A 12,389-nucleotide genomic window follows, 5' to 3' on the forward strand; every position below is an offset into this window, starting at 1 on the left:
TTGTTCCAAAACCGGAAATAATGGTAATTTTTAGTATTGTTTTTTAATATTTTCGTAATTTTCCGGCTAAAGGCAAGAATCCAAAGCAAAGTTCAATCAAATAAAATTTAAACACTTGTAAAAACAACATAATTGATTTATCAAAGCAACTATAATTCTTGCAAAACATCAATAGAAAAATAATTCAAAAATACAATATATATATATATATATATATATATATATATATATATATATATATATATATATATTTCCAACATGATTATTTCAAACATATATATATATATTTCCAACATAATTCAAACATGATTATTTCAGAAATACAATCGGATCGGAAATCGGAATTTTCAATAATTTTATATGTAATTCCAATTCCGTTCCAAAAATAATCGAAAAAATCGGAAATCGGAATATCGGAAATTGGAATGAAAAAAAATGTTCCAAATTCGTATTATTTTATAGTGAATTATAAAATAAATTGCATAAATAAATGAAGGAAAATTTATTTATTATACAATATATAATTAATTTAAAATTAAAATTCAATCAAGAATTTAACAATAAAAAGAATTAAGTAAATTTAAAAAACCTTAGCTCAAATCCAGCCGTTGATATAAACACAATCCAACGGCTGGTAAAAGGCGTCATATTAAATGACGCTGTAATCCAGTGTGGCGCATCAAAGGGCGTCGTTTTAAACGACGCCTTTTAACGGCCGTCTGATTGCCCAGATCTATCCTGACCGTCAGATTAGGAGGACAAGATAGGAGATCTGGCCGTCAATCTCAGCTTAATCCAACGGCTGTTAAAGCGCGTCGTTTTGAACGACGCTTTATTGTATTTTTGTAAATAATTACAAAATGACCCCAATTCTCAAAAAAAAAAAAACCGAAATATTCTAAAAAAAAAAATGGCCCCATGTAAACTTACAAAACTGAATCTTTTCTTCTCTTCTTATTATTATTAGGGCTAAATACAGTTTCCACCCTTAAAGTATAGGGGTGGTAACACTTACCCCCTTAAAGTTACAAATGTAACACTTACCCCCCTCATTAATGAATTTAAAGGTAAAACTTTGAATTTGAATGATGTGGTATTTTTTCTTCCCAAATTGTCCTTCTAGCCATTATATAAATAATGAATATGTAATAATTAAAAATTCGGCAACTTTGCAAAAACTTAATTTTATTATTTTAAAATTGTAAATTTACGAATGAAAAAAATTGAATTTTAGTTTCATTTTTGTTTTACCTTGTGTTCATTTGTAGCTAACAAATTTTAATTATGATTTTATAGTTTATATAGTTATTTTAATGCGTATATGACTCTAATATAAGCATCTCACTTTTTACTCTGAGAATCACAAAATGTATTCAAAAGTTAATAAGAAATTATAATTTAAACGTCTAAATATTTAAATATTTTTTTATTGAAATTTAAGTAACTGAAATAAATTTTCAAATAAATAATTAGTATAAAGAAATTGGACGGTTAAGTCTTGAATTTTTTTTTTCTTGCAAATGTTTAACATATTTTATATATTTTTTAAAATATTGAGATTTTTATTTATATTAGGGTCTATAGTAATTAAAATGTGAAGTTAAACATAAATCAAAATATTTTTTTAATAATAATTATATTTTAAAAGATTTAGTTTTTGAAATATTATTGAAAATATATTATTATATATGCGTCAATATAATAGCTAGAAGGATAATTTGGGAAGAAAAAATGCCACATCATTCAAAGTCAAAGTTTTATCATTAAATTCATTAATGAGGGGGGTAAGTGTTACATTTGTAACTTTAAGGGGGTAAGTGTTACCAACCCTATACTTTAAGGGTGCAAACTGTATTTAGCCCTTATTATTATTATTATTAATTTTTTTTTTTGTTAATTAGCCTTGGAACTTCAAAATTATATATAGGCCCATAACTAACCTAACTATTAAAAACAAAAAGGTAGATCTCACCTAAACCTAGGGGTGGGTTTGGTAGGGCAATCAATCTACCAAACCCCTCGAATCACTACCATTACCGAAATTTTGGTATTATGAAATTCATTACTATTGCCCTACCAAAAACTTCGGTATACTGAATTCGGTATACCAAAAGTTCGGTACGGTAGGGTATGGTAATGGTATCAATTTATATTATCTACTATTTAAGTCTAAATTAAATATCATTTTTTAAAGTAATTCAAGGTATATATGTTTATAGGGATTATTTTATAGACCCCCTCATTTCCAAATTATATATAACTAACTACCAAGTGGATTACACTATAGGAGAAACCCCTCATTTCGAAAATATTTTGACATACCCCCCTGGGCCACCTTGAAGTTCCTATAATATCCTTCTAAAATCAGTTTTAAACCCTAGCACTCACATTCCGGTCTCTCTCTTCTTCTCCCAGATTCAAAATCCCGCCTCCACAAACCTCCCACCGGCGAAATTGCTTCCCGGAGTCATAACTCTCTCTCCAGTGGTCGGAATTCGATGGTTTAACTACCATTGGATTCCTCTCGTCAAGCTCTTTCTTTTGGTGATGATTTCATTCAGTTTGGAGCGCAGATCTGTTTGTGCAATTTTTTTTCATTCGACGACGGTGGTCTTGCCGGAGGTGTATTTTGTGTTCCACCAGTCGAAATTTGACGTGCTACCCACCGTTGGATTCCTCTCGTCGAGATCTATATTTTGATGGTAATTTCGTTGTTTTTATGTTCTCAAATTTATTTCTATATTTTTTTGCACTTGTGGGCGCGCGGAACCATGGGTGGTTATTAGCGGCGCTTAGGGTTTTGGTAGGAGGCGAGGGGGTGAAGAGTCACTGTCTGTTTGATTTAAAATATGTAGCATTTCCCAGCTATAACCTCTTTCACTCTCTCTATATATATCTCGATCTCTTAGTGTTTGTTGATTTTTGAGTGTTTTGATGTTTCTTCATATTTTGTTGATTTGCACTAAAGTAATTTTTTTTTTTTGATTTTGCAATTGCAGCTTAATGAAGGTCATTGATCATTTCCTTGAAGGTGTCAAAATTTTTGTTTGAAGTTACATCAGACTGTATACATTAGGGGTGGTTTCGGTACGGTTGCCGAATATTTTGATCAATACCGTGTACCTACCGAATTATATGGTATTGAAAAATTCGATACCGTTACCGTACCAACAAGTGCGGTATACTGTTATTCGGTATACCGTTACTTTCGGTACGGTATATCGGTACATGGTAACTCTACCGTTAATTTTAATTTGTCACTTTGAAGACGATCTTTATAAAAACACAACACTTTAAAAAAGAACATTGGCTATTTATATGATCATATTCAATTTTTTAAAGCTCCTTGAATATTTGTCAAACTTCAACTTCACTGATTTAGCCACACCTTGCAAAATAAGATTACTAGAGTCATGATTTTTTTTTCAATCTCAATTTGCAGCCGTACTATTTCAGTGAAAACCAAATGGGATGTACGTTTTTTTTTTGTTGCACTAAACTTCAATGTTGTCTCATAAATTTATAAGAATTGTAATTCAATTTTTAAGTTTTGATCTATTTATTTTATGTAGTAATTTTAATTTTAGTTAATTACTAACCAATATAAAATAAATATATATTAATTAAATTGTAAATTTCAAATTTGTGGTACGGTACGGTATTACCATGGTACTGAAAATACAATACCGCTACCGTACCGTATGATAGTGGTACGGTACCAATACCGTACCAAATGTAGTGGTTACCGAAGTTTCGGTAATTTTTCGGTATTGTTTGGTAGGTATACCGTGGTATTTGATAGGCGGTAATTATTTTCCAGCCCTAGTATACATTATTGTACATTACTATACATTATTATAATAACATGTAGTTACATATGCGTATATTTGTGTATTTTCAATTTTGTATTTTATTTGTTGTGAGGTGATTTATAATAAAAATATTGAAATTTGTAAATTTTTGTTGGGGTTTTATGAATTTCCTTTGTATAAGCCAGTATTCGTGTGTGTATACGGTTGATCGACTAAAAATATGAGGGAAAAAAACGAACATAACTATGAATTACTATAGTTACATGTAGTTATTTTCAGTACAATAAACATATTGTTTCGAAAATTAAAAAAACAACAAAAGAAATAAAAAAAATTTTAAAAAATTATTTTTTTTAATTTAAAAAAAAAATTCAAAAAATTAAAAAATATATATATATATATATATATATATATATATATATATATATATATATATATATATATATATATATATATATATATATATATATATATATATATATATATATATATATATATATATAAAATCAGCGAAAATGATAAATGCAGGACCAGAACTGCTGAATGCAGTTTTGGCCGAAAATTGTATATAAGAGTAGTATAGTACTTTCGCTTCTCCAGGGGGTATGTCAAAGGATGATTTAGGCTTGGATTTATCCCTAGTTTATTTGGTGGCTAGGGGGTATGTAAAATAAACCCATGTTTAAAATTTACAAAACTAGTTTTTAAAATACAAGTGTCCTAAATATATGTTCTAAATTTACTTAATGTAAAATATTTCTTAAATAAAATTATAAAATAACAACTTTTAACATCAAATATCATCATTAATGAAAGCAATTTAAAATATTTTTGACATACCTAAAGAGTATAATTAATTTTAACTAATAGTAGTTACTAGTTAGTTAGGATACTATGTTCACTTTTTATACATAATAAATGAGTTATTAAAATAAAATTTTATTTATTAATAATATTTCGGTACGGTAGGTTAATGCAATTTTAATAATATTGAGTGCCGTTACCCTACCGAAACATTTCGGTAGGGTACGGTAATAATTCGGTAGAAATATTTTGGTAGAGAATCGGTAGGGTTCGATAGGGCAACAGATTGATAGGGCAATTTGGTAAAAAAGAAAACCACCCCTACTTAAACCCATCTTGGTTTGAGCGTTGGGCAAATGATCCCCTTGTACTTTCAATATAAGCGCATGACCCACTATAGTTTGGATTCTATGCACGTGACCCCCTTTACCTTTTAAAATAAGCACATAACCCTAGTGGTATTTCATTTGGTAAATAATCATGCTCATTAGGAAGATATTTTTTTTTTAAAAAAATAGAAGTGAGTTATGTGCTTATATTAAAATACAAAGGGATTATGTGCTATACTAAAAGTACAATGGGTCATGTGCACAAAAGTCCAAACCACAGGGGGAGAGTGCTATTTACCCTTAGAAAAATGTAAACATTTTTGTCAATCTCCCATTATTTCAAAACTAATGTCGATATAGTTTAAGTTTGCTTGATCTAGATCATTTCACTTAGCCTTCCTAGCCTCCGATGGATTGGTGAATTACTTATTTGTGAATCCTCGGGTACTCTTGACGGATTCATCGTGTTGGACTCTTAGGCTATTACAGATGGACTTGTCGGTATGGATTCCCAAGGTGTATTGATTGGTTACTCACTGGTGGATTGTTCAATTAGTCGTTACGTAGGTTGTCGCCTCCATCACAGACACTCATTCAAACGTCGAGGCTTGGTCCATATAAAATTCCTTCGATAATTAAGTCAATTCTCAAGCCAAGTGAAAATTTAGAGAGAATTTAAAAGTGAGTATTGAGAATTATAAATAACATGCCTTCAGTTTATTAAGGGGCAACTAAAGTTAATACATGTTTTTCCTCACTTTAATACCTCGAAGTTCAATACTATATTTTATAAAAGTTTTTACATTTTTTTCTTAGATTAATACCACAAATAATTTTTTTTATTTGCAAAGTACTAACATAAAACTCATTAAACAAAATACAATTTATACAAACAAAAAGAAGAAAAAAAACTCCTCTTCTTCCCCAGACCCAAACCCAAACCCGTTAAACCCTCTCTTCTTCTTCATCTTCTTACAAGCCCTCCAAAATAAAAACATTCTATCAACATACACAATAGTATGGAGATAAAACAAACCGAGAATGTTGCCGCAATGGAATCGAAAACATATGAAGTAAATCAAGGCTCTTATATTTATTCCAAATACAATCTCCAACTGTCCGGTTAAAACGGAAATACGTTCGGTCATAAAAAAATTGTACATAAATCACCTTTGGCAGAGGTGCTTTCTGGCAAAAGTCAGAAATTGCCTGTGGGAGATGTGATTTCAACTCTCGTGACAAAATTGGTTTTTTGACTGAATCTTGGTCGGCTTCTTCCTTCTAATCATAGTTGTCGATGGTGTAGAAACAATAAAGCATTTAACTGAATTATTATATACATTTTTTTTTCTCATTTTTTTTTTTTGGCCAAAAATATTTTATTATTCCATTATCTTAAAGTTTGGGGCCTAGTTAAAACATTGTGGACCTACACAAGGAAAAAAGAGTATCCATACAATGACAACAAAAAACCAGAGAGTTCATAATGTGAAACCCTAACTAGTTACATATGGTAACCGCGTCAAAGATAGCTTCCAATTCTGCAGCTAAAAATCTCTGTATGGAGATATCTTCTCCGAAAACCAAACAACCAGTGATCCTAGTGATCTCGTAATACTCCTCCTCCACAATAACATTACCAGATTGCGCTGCATCATTACTAAACTTCAAAAAATTAACCTCAGGTTTTCTTAGTTCCCAAGAGGCTCCAAAATAACCATATCCCAAGACGTAACCAATCACTTAGGAGGGTTAAGCATGCACACTAAATTAGTTTGAGAAAGAACAATATGAATAGTGGAGGATGAGGACATAGCGATACCTTCAAATTCTGCTTTGCATCGTTGCTTCCATCAGCATACAAATTCCCATTTGAGATCGACGAGACAAGACATATTATCCAGCCATACATGCATTAAATGGCTCAGAGACTGATAAACATATGGTTTATGAACTATTAGTACTTCATCCGTACGTTGCACGGGGTATTCATCGTAAAAATAAATATTTGATTTAAAAAAAGTCCTCCAAATAGTAAGATCAATGATATGCAATACAAAGTAGTTGAAAAGTAAAAGAAAATAAAAATATATTTCGTATTGTGTAAGTAATGAATACCAGTACCAGTACCAATATGAATACAAATACCAATACCATTACCGTTACCATTACCATTACCATTACCATCACCAATATGAATACCATTACCATGACCATTACCATTGCAGTTACCGTCACCAATACCAATACCAATACCATTATCATTGCCATTGTCATTATCAATACCAATACCAACAGGTGCGTACCCATGCCTATGGCTGAGGTGGCACCCGCCCCCCAAGATTTTTTTTAAGCTTTTTTTTTGGTATTTATGTATTAGTTAATACACTTTCGCCCCCCAAAACTTTTAATTTTGTATACTTTAGTCCCCAAAAACAAAAAAAAGAAAAAATTCCTCTCTTAAATTACCCCTATATTTCCGCCCCCAAGAAAATCCCCCTGGGTCCGCCCCTGAATACTTATATCTATAGCAATACCAATCATTAACATTACCATTACCATTACCATTATTAATGCTAATACTAATACTAATATGATAATAATACTATTACTATGAGTGTTAGTAATCCTAATGTTATTGATAATCATAATCCTCGTGTTAACTTTAATCTTAATTCTAATACTAATCTCAATCATAGTTCTAATTGAAATTGTAATCCTAATGGTAATGCTAATCTTAATCTTAATACTAATTGTAATCATAATCTTAATTCTAATAATAATACGAATCATAGTTCTAATTCTTATAGAAATGCAAATATGCTAATGCTAACGATAATCTTAATACTAATCCTTATATGCTAATACTAATGGTATTGCAAATCCTAATTATAATTATAGTTCTAATCATAATGTTGTTATTAATACTAATTCTAATCATAATACTAATCCTTATACTAATATAAATACTAATATTAATTCTAATATGCCAACGATAATTCTAATCTTAATCATAATGATAAGTAACACTAATACTAATACTAATACTAATACTTATATGCTAATGCTAATCATAATATACTAATGCTATTACTAATACTACTACTAATATTAATTCCCTAATGCTAATATTAATATACAAATGCTAATACTAATAATAATATACTAATATAGTAATACTAATATACTAATATACTAATACTAATATACTGTTACTAATACTAATACTAATATACTAATACCAATACTAATGTACCAATACCAATACATACCAATACCAATACCAATATCAATACCAATACCAATATCAATACCAATATCAATACAATTATCAATACCAATACCAATACCAATACCAATACCAATACCAATACCAATACCAATACCAATACCAATACCAATACCAATACCAATACCAATACCAATACCAATACCAATACCAATACCAATACCAATACCAATACCAATACCAATACCAATACCAATACCAATACCAATACCAATACCAATACCAATACCAATACCAATACCAATACCAATACCAATACCAATACCAATACCAATACCAGTACCAATACCAATATCAGTACAATTATCAATACCAATACCAATACCAATACCAATACCAATACCAATACCAATACCAATACCAATACCAATACCAATACCAATACCAATACCAATACCAATACCAATACCAATACCAATACCAATACCAATACCAATACCAATACCAATACCAATACCAATACAATTACCAATATCAATACAATTACCAATTCCAATACCATTATCAATACCAATACCAATATCAGTACAAATACTAATATCAATACCAATACAGATACCAATACCAATACCATTATCAATACCATTATCATTACCAGTATCGTTACCATTACCATTACCATGACAATTATCGTTATCATTACTCTTACCATTACCATTATCATCACCAATACCAATATCATTAGCATTACCATTACCATTATCATTGCCATTACCATTACCATTGCCATTACCAATACCAATATTGATACCAATATCAATCATTACTATTACCATTACCATTACCTTTACCATTACCATTACTATTTCCATTACCATTACTAATACTAATAGTAATATACTAATATTAAGACTAATCTGATAATAATACTATAACTATTAGTAATTCTGATGATAATCCTAGTCATAGTACTAACACTAATCCTAATCCTAACACTAATGCTAATGCTAACCCTAATTGTAATCCTAATACTAATTTCAATCATAATTTTAATCCTAATCATAATCCTTATCCTAATCCTAATGGTAATACTAATCTTAATTCGAATATTAATTCTAGTTATAATCCTAATTCTAATAATAATACGAATCATTATACAAAGGCAAATATGTTAATGCTAACACTAATTTTAATACTATTCCTAATATGCTAATGCTAATGCTAATGTTAATGCTAATTTTTAATAATAATTCTAATCATAATGCTAATACTAATATGAATCATAATCATAATGCTAATATTCATACTAATATTAATTCTAATATGCTAACGGTAATACTAATGCTAATTCTAATCTTAATCCTAATGCTAATACATATACTAGTTTTAATAATAATACTAAACTAATACTTATATGCTAATATTAATGTCAATGCTAATGGTAATCCTAATATAGTAATGCTAATCCTAATATACTACTAATACTGATGCAACTCAAATAATGATACTAATATAATTATGGCCGAAAAATAAGGGTTGCTAAAAACTAATTAGATGAAACTTATTAAACAAAAAATCATAACAAAAACAATAATAAACCAACTACCAATTATTGCCAATAATAGAATTTTCGATCCCTTTAGATTTTGGAATAATCTAAGAAACTAAAAAAATATAGTTGAAAACATTATTGATTTATTTGATGGGAGTAATTTGAATAAAGATTATAAGGAGTAATTAAAATTAGGGCATAAAGCTATTCAAAATTTGAGTAATTAATTTCATAAATAAAAACGAATTGCGTAAAATTAGGCGATATATATCCAACTAATAAAAATTTACAGCGATGAAACATACGTAGTGCCAAAAGTTGAAAAATGCATACTAAAAAATATTTTACTTGATGTTTTAATATTTTATTTAAATTAAGCTTGAAAGGAGATCTAATTTTATAAAATATCGGATCCTACAACTATAAATCCCATTTCAATTAAAAAAAACATTAAAATTTAAAAGAAACGTAATTGAGGAATATTAGTGGTAAATTGTTGGATTGAGTGCGTCTTGAGGAAAAAAAATTGGAACAAAAGAAGGTGGAGGATCGAGTGCTGAAAATTACATATAATTATTAACACTGAAAGACAATTACATATGATAATATGAAGTCGATCATCATATGAAGTACTTGGATCAAGTGCTGCAAATTATATATAAATATTAAAACGGAAACATAATTGCATGTGATAATATGAAGTAGTTGGATCGAGTGTTGAAAATCACATTGTTGTGGGTGATTATATAACATGGATTATTACGTAATTTTGGAAATATTTTAAAAATTCAAAATTTGAATTTTAAAATGAGCGGCAATCTAAAATTTCGAAATTATTGATGATATAATTAAATGATTTGATTTGATTTGAATTGATTTGAAAATAGTTAATAATGGCAGTTAATAAATGCATATTACGTTAATTTGGTATTAATTAATTTTGATTGACATCTAATTGAGCCACCTAATCCGAGAAAAGTTAAGTCACAATAAATGACATAATTTATCTTATTTTATGATGTGTATAATATGAGAAAAAATACAGCTATGAGAAAATGTAATAATTGTCCTTATTTGATATACACATAATCCAGAACAAAAAATAAAAAATAAAATTGATTTGGATGAATCATATCTTAAAATAGAGTTGTTTGAATATATATATATATATATATATATATATATATATATATATATATATATATATATATATATATATATATATAAATATATATATATATATATATATATATATATATATATATTATTGTATTTTATTAATATATGATTATATTTTATAAAATAAAATAATGAAATAATAAAAATATTTATATGTTGTATTTTAAACAAATATAATTTATTGAGTGCATTATATAATTACAAAAAAAAATGTATTTTATTACTAAAATTAGTCGATTATTACAATGAAAAAAATTCCTAAAATTTATTTGAATATTCATAAAATATGGACGTTCAAACAAATATATTTAAATATTCTTAATGTTAATGTACTAATTTATTCAGAAAAATTAAGATCGAAACATGAAATAGAAAATTATAATGAATGTAAAATATGCAAACTATAAGAAAATAAAATAAAACTCCAAAATTGCACCAGTGAAGCAAAAGTACAGAAATTGTTTATCTTTATTATTTAAAAAAAAAACATTCAAAAGATGATACATGTCAATTGTGGCGAAACTTGTACATACAACAATATTGTCCAATCCTCTTTTCAAAACCACAGAAAAATAAGAAATCTTCGATTTCCACGTTTCCACATACAATAGATATTTCAGTGTAAATTTCTCTCAATCCTCCTTGACAAAACAATAATCGATTTTTGGATAATGATAAATATAATATAAATCAATTAAATTAAAAAAAAAACTAAATACAAACTTCTACATAAAAAAATATTCATGAGAAATGTTACTAAATAAAAAAATAAAAAAATAAAATTACAAAAATTATATGCAAATCGTAACAATGTAGCACATAGGATATAAGTTGGATTCATAAACAACATCTGCGAGAAATACATAAAGAAAAAATATTAGCATAACTTTTCAGTTAAATAAAAATATTAAACGGATTTAAACCATCTAAATTAAATTATAATATGATAAATGCATGAAATCAATTGAAAAAAAAATACAAAAAAAAAAAAAAGAGAGAAAACGAAAAACAAAAACAACTCGAATGAAATGGGTGAAGAAGAATAGTGTTGGGTGAAATAAATAGATGTGGGTTTATATAGTTTTGATAAGTATATAGTAATTAGGAAATTTAAGAATTAAAATTTCAAATGACATGATTTGGGGGGGGGGGGGGAAGGTAAGAGAACAAAATCAATTCAATTCGGATGATTTGATTTCTATTGATTAGGAATTGATTTTAAAATAATAAACAATAGTTATGGTTATTGAATATTTTCCTTAAACTAACTATATCAATTAAATTTAATTATCTTAAACATGTAAGAAATTAAATTCCATAACATAAAATGCATATCATGATTTTAGAAAATTATAAAATCCATAAAACATACACACGATTTTTTTATTTTTTTATTTTTTATTTTATTTTACTAATAAAATTATAAATTTCATAATACATTATTAATATGTTAATTTAAAATCGAATTTTAATGCATTAATAAA

The sequence above is a fragment of the Erythranthe guttata genome, chromosome 2 (genome assembly GCF_056151865.1).
Source record: "Erythranthe guttata isolate IM_541 chromosome 2, IM_541, whole genome shotgun sequence".
In the NCBI taxonomy this organism is placed as follows: Eukaryota; Viridiplantae; Streptophyta; class Magnoliopsida; order Lamiales; family Phrymaceae; genus Erythranthe; species Erythranthe guttata.